This window comes from Psammomys obesus, unplaced genomic scaffold (genome assembly GCF_907164565.1).
Source record: "Psammomys obesus unplaced genomic scaffold, mPsaObe1.curated_primary_1811, whole genome shotgun sequence".
In the NCBI taxonomy this organism is placed as follows: Eukaryota; Metazoa; Chordata; class Mammalia; order Rodentia; family Muridae; genus Psammomys; species Psammomys obesus.
In genome coordinates this window covers 16,895,446-16,913,839 of record NW_026596040.1, presented here as the reverse complement: position 1 = coordinate 16,913,839, position 18,394 = coordinate 16,895,446, and positions in this window count along the sequence as shown.

The window sequence follows — 18,394 nt, the reverse complement described above, 5'->3', positions numbered from 1 at the left end:
ATTCTTTTATTTATAGCTTGCATCGGCAATGTTATTTTATCAAAATGGAATGTTTTAAGCATTCAGCATAGGAATACATTTATCATTGAGAGCATCATCTTGCTCTCAGCTTAATCCTAATGTAGAGCATATCTTATCAGCCCCTTCGATGCGCGAATAGGGCACCGGGTTTTAAAGAGATTCAGTAGTGAAGTTTCTTTGAGTAAGTGTCTTACCAAGTGGAACGTATGACCTAATACAGACTGTATCACTGAGTATAACGCTTCTCGGTGTTACCGAGTTTTCCAGATGGTAGCCTACACCATGCCTACGTAAGTGTGTGGTGGAGTTACTTAAAGACCCTGGTCTCCATCAGCACTCCATATCCCATATGCCATTTGCATCCTTCGCCAGTTCCCCTAGCTCTTTATAGCTTCAAATCCTGCAGTTGAAATATTTAACAGAGAACATTTTCTAAAATAGTTTATCTTTTTTGAAACAGGTAAAAATCGAAACAATCTGAATGTCATTAGTTTCAAAACCTTTCTTCTATGACTTAATTTTTAAAGAAAGAGCATTAAATTTCTAAGATTATCAGGTGTTTCTCTGTGCCTTTTCCTCTAGGTTGGTGTTCGTTTGCTTATGTCTCATTGTAGCCAAGAGGTTTATTTACCTGGTGGTTTTGGTGAGGAGCTGTCATAGGTTCGGGGTCCTTTTGGGGCTTTCCAAGCATGTTTTCTTTCTCCCCTTAGTGAGTCTGTTTGGTCAAACAGCACTTTAACCGTCAATCACAGCATCGTTTTCTTGTTTTTGTTTTTTTTACCTTCACCAATTCCCTCTGTTTTTTTTTTTTTATAGTTTCAAATCCTGTAATTAAAATATTTAACAGAGAGCATTTTCTAAAATAGTTTTAACCTTTTTAAACAGATAAAAATCAAAATAACTTAAATGTCATTAGTTTAAAAATCATTCTTCCGTGATTTAATTTTTAAAAAATGAGCATGGAAATGCTAAGATGTCTGGAAATATTTTTAAGTTTTACTTAAAAAACAATTGCTTGAAACCAAAGTTAAAGAATCGGTGGATTCTCTGGGTAAACATAAGTTTATAAACACATACCCATACATACATAAACATATTATGGATTCTGTGTGTATATTAAATATAACAGGTTTGCAATTTAATTGTGAGGTATGGAATGTAGGCACATACAAGTTACTGCAACATTGCTTTGTGCTTTTACGAAGTTATATGCAACAAATTAAATACTGACTTGAGTGGGATTTATACATTAATAAGTTACTTATATCCCTCTATTCTATGGATTTAAACCTAGCATTTTTTAATCTGCTCTTCCATCAACCCTATCTGCTTATTGCTTAAGGAGCATTCACGGTCTTATGCGTGTCCCTTTTAGTCTCTTGCTCTGTTTATATCCCCATCTCTGACGAAGTAGACACATACCCTGCTGGGCAGGAAGAGACGGGGGGGGGGGCTCTCTTCCAAAACTGACATTTGAAAGTAAAAGTGACATAATTTTATGTTGCCAAGCATTAGATTTGGAAGAAAAGACAGGACATCAATGCTAAACCCGTGAACAATTATCCTGTGTGGTTTTAGACTTTGGAAAACCAGTACCAAGATTGAGTGTATGTAACTGGACCATTCAGCCTGGTGTCCCAATACTCCAGCAGCATCTTCCCCCACTGATTCCAAAGCCTGACCAAGCTGAAATCACTAATGTAAGAAGTGGGAAGGTAGCAGTTCTTTGCTTAGTCACAATGAAAATGTTCCCCAGCTTGCAAACCTGGAGTGTTGTGTCGAATTTATTAATATATATGGCTCCACCACACACACACACACACACACACACACACACACACACACACACACACAGACACACATAAACTGCTTTTTTTTTTTTTTTTTTTAAGGCAAATGGCAGTGGCATACCCAGAGAGCATGACAGGAATTCTCTGGATATGGGAGAAGATAAATGCTGTGCTGGAAAGCAGGAGCATCAGCTTAAGACTGTCTTTGCAGCAAGCTGTGTACAGAGATTTCAGCAGAGAAGTGTTCCACTGGACTGACAGCCCCGATGCCCAATCCCTTGCAACCATATCATCACCAGGACGTGGCTCCTCACGAGGCACTTTTGCAAGGTAGCTGCTGTAAAATGTTTAAATCAGAGGTGAGGAAAGGGACATGGTTCTCTAATTTAGTTGCCAGTATGTTTCAGAGTAACGTGAAAGCCAACCAAGGTGGGGTTTTTTTTTTCATTTCTTTTTCTCTTTTTAAGGGGGTCAGTATATTATCATCAGAGCAACTAGAAGAAGAAAAGCATAGATGTTAGAATTATATTTAAAATTTTTATTTTTATTATTTTTTTAATCATTTTTAAAGATCCTTTTTTTATGAGATTTTTTTTCGTTTTTGTTAATGTACATTGGTGTGTCTACACACACAGGTACCTGCAGTGGCCAGAAGATAGTATCAGATCCCCTAGCACTGACTGGAACTAGCAGTGTTCTGAACCAACCAGCATGGGTGCTGGGAGCCAAAGCCCTGTCCTCTGAGAGAGCAGCAAGCACTCTTGGCTGCTTATCTATCTCTCCAGTTATACTTTAAATATTCCTCAGTTATACTTTAAACATTCAAGTCCTATTACAGATAAGAGGTCTGTAAACGCTGATAACCAGGGATGCCTACATGTCAGAGCAAACCCAGGGAGAAGTCGCGTCATTGAAATCAGGAAGACCTGTTATGCGTTCTACATTCATCCCAACAGCAGTGAGCCACCACACCAGTAACACAGAAGACAAATCAAATCTTCCTTTCTTACACTGTGAACACCTCCAACTTATCTTATTTATGTTCGGCCACGACCTTGCAACTCTGAATGAGTGATAGCAGTTGTCCAAGTGCCCACTGCTAGTAAAGGGAAAACACTAAGTACATACACAGTCACACAGATTTGATGTCTTAGGAGGATTCTTTGCCCAGACCTAGGTGCATTTCAGTTTTTAGTTTTTAGATTCTATAGGTGAGATGGAAAAAGGCAACAAACCACATGTTTCCTAATAGCTGATCCTTAAAAAATAAAAAAAATAAAGAAAAAATAATCAGATTTTCAGGCTGGAGAGATGGCTCAGAGGTTAAGAACACTGGCTGTTCTTCCAAAGGTCCTGAGTTCAATTCCCAGCAACCATACGGTGGCTCATAACCATCTCCACTGAGATCTGGTGCCCTCTTCTGGTTCTCAAGCACACATGCAGGAAGAATGCTGTATACATAATAAATAAAAATAATATGTAAAAAAAAAATCAGATTTTCCATATTTTCAAACAGCTTTTTGTTGTTGTGGTTCATGTGACTTTTTCCTTATGGAAAAAATTAGTAGTTATCTCTTCTACTGACCTAACCTGTCAGCAGCTGCTGAGCTAAGTATTTTATATTCACTGAGACAGCTGCACAGCCCTTTCTATTATCCTGAGTGACAAAGTAGCTGTTTTAAAATTATAAGTGCCATAATTTGGTTTCAAGTGAAATATAGTTTCTAGAAGTCAGAGTCATATTTAGAAGATGATCCAGATCTCATGTGGGTATATGGTGGGGGAATAGGGTTTGAGATTAAAACACCAGTAGATTAATGCAAAAACCAACATGTTTGGTGAAAAGATGATCTGGTTGGCCAGTTTGGGAAATAGCTAACTTTTTTTTTTCCAATCAACAACTGAGTTAGATACTCTTTGCAATTACTTAACCAATTTTGTAGCACTCAAGTGTATAGCATATATAATCCGTTGCCCGTTTTGTTGCAGTGACAGGTATTCTTTCAATCATATATCACTAACTCATTTCCCAGAAAGGAATCTGAGGGATGGGTGTGGGAGGTTGGTATCTAAAGCATATTTGTATTACTATAAAAAAAAATCACAACTTAATAACCTTCATGTCCTAGTTAAAGCAAACAGAAAAGAAAGTAATTTCCTATTTATTCTAATCAACTGTTAATTACTGAAAACGCATTACATTTCATGAACTATAAATCCATAACTTGCACCAAATGGTGGAGTCTCAGTTTTCCTGGGAAATGTGTTTTTGTTTTTTTAATTGCTGGAGAAGCTATTGCTTTACAATTAGTGTTTAATAAATAGTTTTTCAGATAATGGAGGAATATGGTCACTTATAAATTGGGGTAGGGAATGGGGGAAGAGGGAGGGTGGGATTGGGAGCAGTTAAGGGAGGTAATGCAATTGAGATATATAATGAAAAAATTGTAAAAATAAAATAAAATGATACAAAAAAGGAAAAGCAACAATGATAATACTACAAATGAAGCAACTAAAAACAAATAAAAAAATCAATTCCCAAACCAAAACAAGATGAGATGACTAATTCCTCCTTGTTTTCAGGACTAAAGATCTTTAATCTTAGGCATCACTTGTTGTGAGGGAATTTCTACCTAGCATTCTGTCCTTTATCCAAGTGGATTTCTTTTTATAGAAAAATGTTCATAGGACATTCAATCTATCAAAGGCATTTCATGTGAGCAAATAAAACTATCTGTTCAGGGATCACAGAGGCAGTAGAATTCTCAAGGGCTTACCATTTAAACCTGAGTAGGAAATTAATAGCCTTTTAACTCACTTGTAGCTTGTTATTTTAAAATCACCAAGACTAGAGTAATTGGTAACAACATGACAGTATCCCTTATACTCAAATGCTCTTGCCAGCTTTCATGAATCTCTGCATGTGAATTCATCAGCCAAATGGATCTCAATAGAGACCCGAAAACTTATTTTCCAGCAAACTCTCATTGTAACTGGAGTATTTTAGACAAAGCTCTGTCTCTCCACAATTAGGTACCAACTTCCTTTTTCAAGCTTATTTCTGGTCTACCCTCCAGTGGTTCTCAACCTTCCTTATGTCGTAACCCTTTTACTACAGTTACTCATGGGTGGTGACCCCCCCCCAACGATAAAATGATTTTCATTGCTACTTCATAACTGCCATTTTGCTTCTGCTATGACTCATAATGTAAGTATCTGTGTTTCCCAATGGTCTAGGCAACACCTGTAAGAGAGTCATTTGACCACAAAGGGGTAGCAACCCAAAAGTTGAGAAAGACGGCTCTGCATGAATTCCAGGCAACATTTTTACTATTACACACCATACTTTCATCTAGTTCCTAGACCTAGGAGACTTCTGCTTCAGTCTATTCCAGCCAGGCCTGTTCCTACATCACTTCCTGTGTAGTACTTCCACAGTCACAGAGTGCAGAGTAGCGGACATTCTGCACTTGTGGGTCTGTGTGGGCATTTTTCACTATGTACAGTTATATATGACATTTGACTGCAATCTGATTGGACAGATAAATACCAAGACATGTAAATCTCTTTCTTTTTTTTAAATTTATTTAATTTTTTTTTAAATATCATATGTGTATGTGCCTGTGAGTTTTCTGGAAGCCAGAAAACGGTGTTGAATCTCCCTGGACATGGAGTTACTGGCAGTGGTGAGCCACCCATGGCACTGGGATCTGAACGCAGTCATTATTTGTGCATTAAGACAAAGCATCACAATGAGTCTGTGTTTTGCTAGCCATTCAGAGGAGAATCTGCATCTCTATTTCTAGACATATATTTCTATGCAGAAAGCAGCATCCCCCAACTACGATTTATTTTTGCATATTCAAGTAAAAACACTACAGATGTATTTCTACCAACTCTTCGACTGTGATGTGGCCAAAGAACAATTGCATAAATGCTTCAAATAAATGTTCAGGAACTCAGATATAAATACTTTGCCTCACATCCTCGTTGCTGAGTGATCACTTTCAACCCTACAGCTCTTCATGCTTTACTCTTCCCCAGTGAGGCCTCTCTCAGCTGTAAATGGTGAGCATCAGAAACAGAATCATCTACAGAGAGCAGAGCAATTGCTGTTTAAATGTCACATAGCTGCCTTTATTATTCCAGCTGGCATCTAGGAAGAAAGGTCCCTCTATTAATGAGACTAGCACTGCCAGGCCCATTATAATAGATTTAGGCAAATGAATAACTGGCTTGCCATTCTGTCTCTTGTTTGTCAAGCACTATTTTTGTCACTGATCTCATGGCTGCAGACATTTGAGTGGGACAGCTATAAAAGTGGCATGGCTGAGGAAATGAAAACTACATGTGGAACCCTATTTGCTACAGATGAGATACAAGGCCTGTCCTTTCTATATTCTTGCTCACACTTGCCTTGACTCTAACATAACATAATGATACAATAGGAGCTCTTGTGGTTCCTTAGTAGACAACAGTATCCACTGTATAGTCAACACGAGAGGGATAATAACATAAAATTTTAATAGTGCAAGGTCTCTTTAAAATATTCCCCAAATTAATTCTAAATTAGTGACCACTGTCATGTTTTTTTTTTAACCATAAAAGTTAGAAGGCAGCTTTAAAACAGTTCCCATCTGTACAAAAAGGCTACAAGTAAGATTTTGTGAGTCATGTTTTTCTAATTGCTTATCATGTTTAGATACTAACTCTGGCTATATAGGCAAGACACACTATGTCATCTGTACCATGTATCTCTTTTTAAACTCCTCCATCCACACACTCTTTGAGTCATATGTAATTAACATATGAACTTATGTACGTGTTTAAAAACCATAAGTGGCTTCATAAGAGCTGACCTTTCGGATATCACTTTATACTAGGGACATGCACAATTCAAAGAATTTGGAAACTATATTTTGGTATTATCATGCCAAGCTTAAGTCTTGTTGGTTCTGTTTACTTTGAACTATTCTGTATTGCAATATTAGGTCACTAAGTATTATATAAATACTGCTGAACATTCTATCATCTAGCTGGCATTAATAGAGATATAAGTCCTACATAGTTCTTTAGTTCCTACTCACCTGGAACTTGCTATGTAAAACTGACTGGCCTGGAACTCACAGAGATCTATCTGCCTCTGCCTCCTAAGTGCTGGGATTAAGGCATGTGCCACCAGGTTGGAAATTCTACATACTTAAGGGCTTACACAGTTCTATCTCTGTCAACTTAATACTGAGAAATACAGTATCTTCTCAACCATCTTCACTGTTCAGTAATTTAAGAACTAATGCAAGTTGTAATTGAGTTTTAAGAAGAGAGCTCATATAATTCCATTTACCTGAAATCATGGAAATGTCCAATCACTTTGCAAAGAGAGAGTAAGGAACCAGGATGAGACGACTTAGTAACAAACATGATAAGTCTTTGTGCATTAGATATTTTACCTTGTTGTGCTGATTATGTTGTTTTGAAGTATTTCTTTATTTCTTCCGGGTCTCTTTTTTGGGTAGGGGAGTCTAGAGGGGGAAGAGGAGATCTAGAAATACCCATGTTTGTACAGGGTCCAAGGCTGTGAGGCAGCATCAACATTACGGGAGAAGAGACTCTGCCCATGTTTATCTTTGCGTATTTTCTTCTAAGAATCTGTAATGAGCCTCTAAAATTGTTATAGTATACACAGATAATAATCAGCAAGGTTTTTTTTTTTTCACATTGCTTCTGGAAAAATTGCTTTGTGCTCCAGTTTTAATTAGCATACGATTATCTGTTGTTAATTTGAGGGGTTTAGTCTAGAATTAGCACACAGCTGCATCAGAGAAGGCGAGAGCATAATTTGCTGCATTAGCTAGAGTCCAGGCAGAGGGGAAGGAGGGACCGGGGAGATGCAATGAACCGTGCCCTCCAAAGAGCTCCCTAAATTTGCCGGCAGTCACCTGCCATTTAACAGCAAATCCTTCTGCAGGGAAGACACTGTTTCTAAACTTGCTTTGTTTTGTAACATAATCAAATATAAAATGGCCCTCCTTTTTAATGAAAGATTCAAAACATTCACAAAACTTAGGAGAATGATTTTAGCACAAACTCCCTCACCATCCACATTAAATAAGTATCAAAAACACTACCATATTTTCTATGTCTCTTTCTTTTTAAAATTTTATTTAATTTTTTTTTTTTTAAATTTCATATGTGATTGTGCTTGTGAGTTTTCTGGAAGTCAGAAGAGGGTGTTGAACTGCCCTGGAGATGGAGTTACAGGCAGTAGTGAGCCATCCATGGCTTTGGGATCTGAACTCGGGTCCTCTGTGCAACCATTTCTCTAGTCCTGCAATGAATTTTTCTAAAATTGATAAAGCCCAACGAAGCAGTTGGAGATCATGTTGAAATCCTACACGTGTGCATCCATCCCTATCCTCTCTCTCCCCAGAAGTGACCACAGTGACACAGATGGGAGAGATACAGTACATTTTTCATGTTGAAACCTTACAAAATTTACATATTTTAATAAACACACACCATGCTTCTTTAACTTGGTTTTTCCACTCAAGGTCTGCATTCTGTGGGATGTCTTCTGCACTGTGCTGTCCTCTATACACAACTGAGTGTCTATACCTAGCAGCTGTGGCCAGCACACTTTCTCTTCCTTGTGTCCGTGTGCTCAGTTGGAGATCCTATATGTAGACATTCTCATAGCAAAGGCCTACCACTCCCAGAAGCCCTTGGAAATGCAAGGAATCTCCTCTCTACCCCAGCATGCAAGTTACCTAGGTGGCCATGACAACATACTATAGCCTGGAAGCCTTGACCAAGGCTGTTTTCTCACCATGAAGGTCTTAGATGTCTGATATCAAGGTGCCTGTAGGATCCGCTTCTTCTGAGGAGGCCTGTTTATCCTGTAAATGACCAGCTTCCCTCCATATCATCTCACGCTTTCCTCTCTGTTACCTGTGAGTGTCCTGATCTCCTCTTCTTCTCCATTACATTGTGCAAAAGTCCACAGTAAAGACCTCATTTTGAGTTAATTGCATATTAAAGAACATATCTCTTAATGTGGTCATATTCTAAAGAATAGAAGTTGGGATTTGAACATCTGAACAGGAAAGTATAGACACTATTTGGCACTAAACAAGCTGATATTAACTAGAGAGAGCAGAAGACAATGACTCTGGGTAACCCAGGCTGAAAGAAACATAGAGTGGAGCAAGATTCCCTCTAGCATAAAGCAGGCAGGATTTCTGTCCTTGGAGGACACGTAGTTAAACTTTCTAACATCTTATCCGAATGTTCTTTAGATAAGTATATGTTTGCATTGTGAAAATGAGCCTTAAAATTCCCCCAGACTTAGAAGCAATTGATGTATTTTCAAACTTTAGTGATGACTGCTAATATAATGGGAATGAACTGTTATGACTGTGCCCAATTTCATTTATTTGATTCTAACAAGAGTGGTTATGTGTATACACACACACACACACACACATATACCTTTATATGTATGGATATATATATATATATATATATATATATATATATATATATATATACACACACACACATACATGAAACATTATATAACATTTATTCTTTTCTCCCTTTCAGATTCATTCTTCCTTTTCTGCGCCTTGTCCCTTTGTTGTTACTGAGTTTTCCCCCCAAGAAGTTCTCTCTATGTGATATACTATACTCTACAACTGGCATCAGGATAAAGAATAAATATAAATGGATACAGTCAAGTCTGTCAGTATTTTTAGTTGTGTAAATGCTGTTTACACCATAGGTCAAAAAGCCCTCTCTATCCAAGGGTCATAAAACATACCTGTCCTATTTCTTTCTAAAAGACACAAAGTTTTTCTTTCAAATGTAGGTCTTTATCTAAATAGTATTTTTGCTCACATGCAAGGTAGGGATTTACACATTTCTTTCAGCCGGAATACCCAGTTGGCCTATCAACATTTAGTGAATATGCTGTCGTTTCCTTACCTCTCTCAAATAATTTCCCAATTTTGACCCATTTTCTGCATGTCTTTGCCATCACCTGGAATATTATAACTGTACTGCTTTTTGCTAAGTCTTGATATCTCCTAGGAAAATTATTGCTTCTTATTGTTCTTTCAAATTGCCTTAGTTTTCCTTGCCCTTTACTCTTCCATCTGAGTGTTTTAATTAGTTGCTGAATTGGTGAAATAAAGAAATAAATTGGAGTTTCCTTGAAGTATGTTAAACTTAGACATTAATTTGGAGAAAGTTTTTATCTTGAAATATTGAGTCCCATCATGAGTTTGTTATATTTCACTAATTCAGGCTTTAAGAAAAATGATTTTAGTTATATGCCATTTTTTTCGCATATCACCCATCTTTAATTATAGCTTAATTATATTTATCTTAATGTTTGATGCTCTTGTGAATGACATCTTTGTTACATTATTAGATTCAGTATTAATGGGTTAATTCTCAAGTGATTTTGCTTTTTAAATGTCGGTCTTATATTCTAGCAGTTACAAAATTCCCAATTTAACTCTGATAGATTATTTTTTAGATTTTACTTTATTGTTTTCACTGATGTGTATGAGTGTGTGTGTGTGTGTGTGTGTGTGTGTGTGTGTATGAGTATTTGTGTGCCTAGGTGCATGCCAGGGTCAAGAGCCCAAAAAGAGGTCATCAGATCCTCTGGGGCTGGAGGTTATGAGCCAGAGTATGCTGGAAACCAAACGCTTAACTCCTGAGCCATTATATGTAGAGTATGCTAGATTTCATATGTAGATTATCATATCATCCATAGATGATCATAAACTCTCTCATAACTCCCCAACTTGTTTAAAATATTTTTCGATTTTCTTTTTGTCTCTTATTTAGGGATAGATTTATATACACAATATATCTTGATTATGGTGTTCCCTCTCTTTATTCCTCCTAGCTCCTCCCTCTTCCCATCCCATCTGGATATCCCTCCTTCCTGCCTTTCACTAGGCAGCAAAGAGTTCTCTAAAGGATAAAAATAAAATAGAAGATAAAACAAGATCAAACATATTGGAATAGTACAAACAAAACACCAAAAAAAAAAAAAAAAAAAAAAAAAAGGAAAAAGAACTCAAGACATCAAGACACAAGAAAAAGATATAGACTCAGAGACCCACTGCCTGGATGGCCTGTTTATTGGCAAGAGTGGAGAATTTAAGTCCCCTATGATCAGTGTGTGAGGATCAATCTGTGATTTAAGCTGTAGTAGTGTTTCCTTTAGGAACTTGATGCCTTGTGTTTGATGGACAGATGTTAAAAATTACTATGTCCTCTTGGCGGATTTTTTTCTTCAGTGGGTATGCAATGTCCTTCCCCCCCTCTTATGATTAGTTTTGGTTTGAAGCCAATTTTGCTGGATATTAAAATGGCTATAACACTTGAATCTCAGGTTCATCTACTTAGAATACCTCTTCCATAATTTTACCTTTGGTGATATCTATTCTTGATGTTAAGATGCATTCTTGGATGAAGCATCAGGATGGATCTTGTTTTCACACCCATTCTGTGAGTCCACGCCTTCCATTGAGGGATTGAAACCATTTATGCTAAGAATTTTCAATAAGCAGTATTTGTTGATTTTTGTTATGTGTTGTGGTGTTTGTGTCTGTGTGTACGCATGTGTATCCTCTTTTGATTTGCTGCTCTGCAATTACTTATTCTTTGTATTTTCTTGAATGTGGTTACTTTCTCCAGGCTGAAATTTTGCTTCTAGTACCTTCTGGAGGGCTGGATTTGAAGACAGATGCTGTTTAAGTTTGGTTTTATTCTGGAAGGTCTTCTTTTCTCCGTACATTTTGGTTGTAAGTTTGCTGAGTCTAGGAGTCTGGGCTGGCATCTCTAGTCTCTTATAGTTTGTAGAACATCTGTCTAGGTTAGTCTGACTTTAAGAGTCTCCATTGAGAAGTCAAATGATATTCTAATAAGCCTTCCTTTATATGTTACTTGGTTCCCCCCCCCCCTGTGGCTTTTAATACTCTTTCTTTGTTCTCTATGTTTACTGTTTTGAATATTATGTGCCAAGTGTTTCTTTTCTGATCCAATCTCTTTGGTGTTTTGTGTGATTCTTGGATGTTAATAGGCATCTCCTTTTGATTAGGAAAATTTTCCTCCATGATTTTGCTGAAAATATCTTCTGTGCCTTTGACCTGGGTTTCTTTTCCTTTCTATATTCCTGTTATTATTAGATTTGATCTTTATACAATGTCCTATTTTTTTCTGGATACTTTGTGCCTGAATTTTTTTTTTTTTTTTAGATTTAACAGTTTACTTGACCGAGGTATCCAGGTATCCAGGTGTATTATCTTGTCTTTAATGCCTGGGATTATTTCTTCTATATCTTCTGTTCTGTTCAGAGGCTTGCTTCGGAAATACCTGTTCAAATTCCTAAATTTTTACTCCTAGATTTCCCTCTGTTTGGGTTTTCTTTATTGATTATATTTCCACTTTCATTATTCATTTGCTTCTACTGTTTTTGTTTTCATAAAGGATTTATTAATTTTCTCTTTAAGGCCATTAAGGTCCTTGTTTTGTGCTTCAGCTACATTGTATTTCCCAGGGTAGGGTCTCTGAGTTCTAGTGGAAACAGTGACCTAGTTGTTATTGAGTGTGTTTTTATGAGTGTCTAAGCATCTGGATTTGGCATGATTGTAATTCTAAGTGCTTATATTTGGTCTTCTCTTTGTTGAGTGAGGGTTTTATTCCTTAGTTTCTGTGGCCCTCTCTGGTTCTTAGGTGGCTCTGTGATTCTGGGCTTCTGTCAGTTATGGCCAATGGAGTTTCTGGATAGAAGGTGTTTTAGATATTTTAGGTTTTAGGTATTGGGAGCTGACCGAAGATGGAATTGGGGAATGGGGGGTCAAGGAGCTCCATGTAAGGGAGGTTAGCATAGTGCTCCACCAGGATCTGTTTAGTTCCTGGGGAACGGGGGAAGAGAGTGAGGAAAATCCACAACATGCATTCTGCTACAGAGCATGGCATGACACTGAAGTTTTGGATTTGGAGGAGATGGGGGAGCATGGAGATGTGACGCTCTACTACCTGCTCTGCTGGCCTCCTTGCTCCTCTAGCAGGGTTGGCTGGTGGGTTCCTAGGGAATGCCTGCTACAGTTTGGAGCTAAGACCAACAGATGAGCAGAGAGGAGGGTTGGAGGAGGTGTGCATGGTCCACTGGAGGTGGGAACAGAAAGGCAGGAGGCTGCAGTAGTTGGTTGCTGCAGAGCTGGGGGTGAGAGGTGGGAAAGAATTTGGAGGACAAAAGAGAGAAGTGAAGATCTGCGATTAGCCTACCTGCTTCCCCGGTCTGTGGCCTGCAAGTTCTCTGGGAATCCCCCCGCCATGGTCTTTAATGATTATGTTTTAAAGTTTAACTATTAATATTACTCAATGTGTGTGGAGCAGGTGCTGGGAACTGAACTCGAGTCCTTATACATTCCTAGTATCCAGCCCTTTTTTCACTTTTGAGTCAGGATCTTACTAACTTATCCATGCTGGCCTTGGGCATGCAACTTCTTGCTTCAGCCTCCTAAGTAGCTGATATTACAGGCCTGAGCCTAGAATATTTGTTACTTATTTTTTTATTTTTATGTTTTATTTTAATTGAACTATAATTACACCATTTCCCTCTGCTACCTCCCATGTGGTTTCCCTTTTCTTAGTTACCACTGCTACACACACACACACACACACACACACACACTCAAAGTCTTCAGTGTTGCTTGTCATATATGTCAGGATTGACCACATGATATTGGAGGATAGACAATTAGTGGACTCATCCCTGGAGAAGAGTAATTCTCATCAGCAGTGGTTAATTCCCTGTAGCTCTTTGTCTAGGAGTGGAGTCCTCCCTTCCTTCTAGTCAGTAAGAAGTAAAGTCACAGAGTTTCAAAGCATGAAGTACAAAGAGGGTCATGAAACTACCCAAGAAGACAGAGTCAGAACTGTAGCACCTTTGTCTCCAGTTGGCAACCTTGGGTCCTTTTCCCTGGTTGATATAAACTATAAAATTGCCAGTGTCATGGCTCCTCATACCTTCCTCAGGGAGTCCCCTAGAACGTTACACTGGGCAGGAGCCCTGCTGTCTTTCTAGACTGTGTTGAGGCAGTGATGGGGACATCCCTGGGAATGCCTGCGAGAGCTGCATGATCAAACATACAACTCTCTGACTTACAGATCCAAAATTTCCTTGGATACTAGTAACAGAACAATTTTACATACAAAATAAAACATATTATCTCATTTATTGAGCTTGATATTATAGCCATTATTAACAAGACTAGTAATTACGTGGGTTTAACACTTTGCGTTATGTATGTGTATGGGTGTGTATGCATGTGTTTACTTAATTACTGAATTATTGTTTGACTACTACATAGGTCTGTGTTTTGGTCCTGTTTCATTTGATTTGTCAAGAGTAGTATCATACCTTATCCAATACCGGTTACCATGAATCTAATAAATAGAATCTCTTACAAGTAGGTAAAAAATGTTCTTAAATTATCAAGAACATTAAAAAAATGAAAACCAATCATTCAAGTACTGATTTTATAATCAGGCAGATTCAACCTGTGTGTCATGAAAGGAACAAAATTGCTCGTGTCAAATAAATGGCAAGTGCAAAAGATGTTGAGAGTGAGGAAAATGAAAGACCCGTTGTAATAAAAACATCTCTTGTTTTCCACTGTCTCTCAAAATACAGAAACATATTTCAGTTCCTCTGTGCAGAAAATATAGGAACTAACAAGATGTAGACTTACCATTTTTATTTTTCTCCATTGAGACCAATTCTGGTGGGAAATAAGGCAGAAAGTAAAAGATAGCAAGTCTTGAAATTCTTATGAGTCTTCTTGGAAGACTACAGTCCTTGTGTCAGATACATGTATAGGGGCAAGGCATGATGGGATGAGTGTCAGAGTCAAAGTCTACTTGTCACAGAAGCGAGTTTCAAGTGCCACTCTCATTTTTCCAACATCATTCTGGAGCAGTCTTTGACTGTGTCGTCTTCACGTAGACCTGGCAGCCCAGAGTTAGAGCAAAACTAATAGCACAAGACGCCTTTGTAGTAAAGAGCTATTGGCAAGAAAGGGCGCTGACCCAAGCCTGTCAGCCTTCTTCCTCTCAGTGTTCTGAATTCTGCTTTTAACATCCAAAGAAGATGTGTCATGCATATATATATATATATATGCATATATATATATATATATATATATATTAAATGTCTCTATGAAATCATACAATGAAAAGTTTTTCTTGTCTGTTTGCATTGCCATTCATTTTTTTTTTCGATTTTCATAAAAGCTCAATTATTTGGGTTGTATAATGGTGACATTCGTTTTAAAATTATTGCTAAAAACTGGTTTCCTAATAGAGCACTGCAAAAAGTAAATAAACTTGGAAGAAAAAAAATGTTTATAAATCACATCAAAAGTAATTTATCCTATCCATATAAAGTTGGTTCAATATTTAAAAATATCAATGAATTATTTTACCATATCAAAAGATGAAATGAAAAAAATTACATGATTTCACCTAAAAGAAATACAAAAACCTCATGATTGAATTTCTATCCACTAATATTTTTAATTTTATTTTTTATATTTATTACAGTTTATTCACTTTGTATCCCAGCTGTAGCCCCTTCCTCATTCCCTCCCAATCCCACCATTCCTCCCTCATTGCCTCCCATGCCCCTCTCCAAGTCCACTGATAGGGGAGGTCCGCCTCTCCTTCCATCTGACCTTAGCCTATCAGGTCTCATAAGGACTGGCTGCATTGTCTTCCTCTGTGGCCTGGTAAGGCTGTGGTTACCCCCCTCAGGGGGAGTTGATCAAAGAGCTAGCCACTGAGTTCATGTAAGAGACAGTCCCTGTTCCTCTTACTAGGGAACCCACTTGGAGACTGAGCTGCCATGGGCTACATCTGTCCAGGGATTCTAGTATATCTCCATGCATGGTCCTTAGTTGGAGTATCAGTCTCAACAAAGACCCCTATGCCCAGAATTTTTTGTTCTGTTGCTCTCATTGTGGAGCTCCTGTCCCCTCCAGGTCTTTCCACCTCCCCCTTCTTTCATAAGATTCCTGAACTCTGCCCAAAGTTTGATTATGAGCCTCAGCATCTGCTTTGATACATTGCTAGATTGAGTCTTTCAGAGGCCCTCTGTGGTAGGCTCCTATCTTTTTCCTATTTTCTCCCTCTTCCGATGTCCATCTAATGATATTTTAAAAAGTATTTAGCAAGATAGGAATAAAAGAAGACTTCTTCAAACAAATAAATGTCAGTAACTTAAAAAAATGTTTGCAAATAACATAATTGAGGGTGAAAAACTGAATGGTTTTCATTTCAAACTGCTACAAAGGCAAAAACGTATATTCTTCTACTTTTATTCACTGTAACTCTTAGTGTAAGTGAGAAAACACACTTCTCATGGCAAAGAGGAGATGACATAGTCTATTTACAAATAACTTGCTGGTTTGCATCAAAACGTCCAAGAGAATCTGTAAATAGTTACTAAAACAAATTGGAAACTAAAGCAAGGTTATTTAAATAACAAATCAATACATAAAACCTAACCCTTTCAATACTCTACAATACTAATTAGAAGCAAGTCAGGTAATACAATGCTTCTTGCAATATCACCAAACTAAGTGAAACTGCTTTTAAAACAACACTGTTAGATTCTGAACACACAGAACTGGGGGTTCAGAGCCATACAATAATGTTCATAAATTGGAGGAGTCAACAGGTTAAGCAAATATCATTCAAAAATGTTGTACAGATTTGACACAATGCCAGTTAAAGTGCTAAACACATTTATGTGAGCATAAAGATTCCTCTCTTCAAAGAGCTGATTATAAGCATTGCATGAAAACAGCAGAGAAACTAGTGCAGCCTGCCAAACTGCAAAACAAATCAGAGTAGTGGGAATCCAATCTTAGGCAAAACCTACGATAAATCTGCAAGTGTTTAAGACTGCGGGGAAGAGCAAAGGAACCAATGTCTAGATGGACAGATCAGACTGAACAGTCCGGAGACACCAGAAAGAGCCTCAGTGCACTCTACATTGACTTTGAAACGTCCCGAGGCAGTTCAATAGAGAAATTCATATTCCAACGAATGTTGAAATAATTGGGATAATCCTATTTAAGAAATGAATACCAGCCTGCCCTTTACATTATGAGTGAAAATCACCTTCATCAGTCATAAACCCAAGTCGAACACCTACAACCAGAACATTCTAGAAAACAACAGAAGGATCTTATGAACTTTAGTTATATGAACATTTCTAAAGCACGTAGTGCACAGAATGATTGACAGGGCTTCACGAAAATGAAAATTTCTGCTTTGAAATATACCAAAAAAAAAAAAAAAAAGACAAGACACAAACCATGGGAAAACAGACTTAAACCACATGTCTCATAGAGAACTTGTACACTAATGTGTGGAGCATTCTCAGCCCCTCTTCAGGGGAATGATAAAGAAATTGAAACAAAAATCCTAAAAGGTAAGTTGATAAAAATACATTATTATTAAAATTATTATTATCCCCAAGATATTAATCTTGGGGACATTAAAAACTTTGATGCACTGCCACTTAAAATAACTATGCCTCTTTTCCTTTTTTTTTTTTTTTTTTTTTTTAATTAAAAAGAAAAGAAACCTGGCCACAAGTTTCACAAAAACATTATTAAAATTTGAACACTCAAGGGTTGGTGATGTCAATACAAATTGTGCAGACACTTTGGTAGTTAATTTTTAACCACTGTTAGATGATGCTCGGGGCTGGTAAACTATAAAAAGCACCAGGTTACTTAGTTCACACTTTGGGAGACAGAAAATCCAAACATAATGCAACGTCAGTTCTGCAGTGGGCTCCGTTAACTGAAGTACCTCACGAGGACAGTACTGCCATCATGGAATATGAGCAAGATGTGGTTACATAATCAGACAGAACTCCACAACAGATGGGCAACGGCCAGGTTTTTGTTGTTGTTGTTTGTTTGTTTGTTTGTTTTTTGGCCACTCTTGCATAGGAATTATTTTAAGCTCTCAGAAGAAAGAAATTCCTTAATTCCTTTTGAAATGTTAACCAGAAAACTTTAGGTTTTCCCACCAGGCTCCACTTCCTAACAGCTTCTTGACTTTACCTTGTATCACTGTGGAACCAAGCTTTCATTACATGAGCTTTCAGGGCAGATCTTACCCAGAACAAACAAAAATACATGTTTATGCAAAGACCTTCAGAGATATGCATCGTATCAGCTCTAAGTTTTTTAAAGGTCCATCCTGGAGGTCACTTCACTATCCACTGACTGATGAAAGATAAACTGTGGAATAGCCACATAAGAAAACCCTGCTCAGTCAGGAAGTAGAACAGGGACTGCCTAAGTAAACATAGACACATTTAATGTACTGTTACTAAATGAACATATTCTCATGGAATAGTATACTGAGCTGGGGATGTAGCTCAGTGCTAGAATACTTGCCCAGTACATTCAAGACCCTGCATTCAATTCTCAGTAGATAGATAGATAGATAGATAGATAGATAGATAGATAGATAGATAG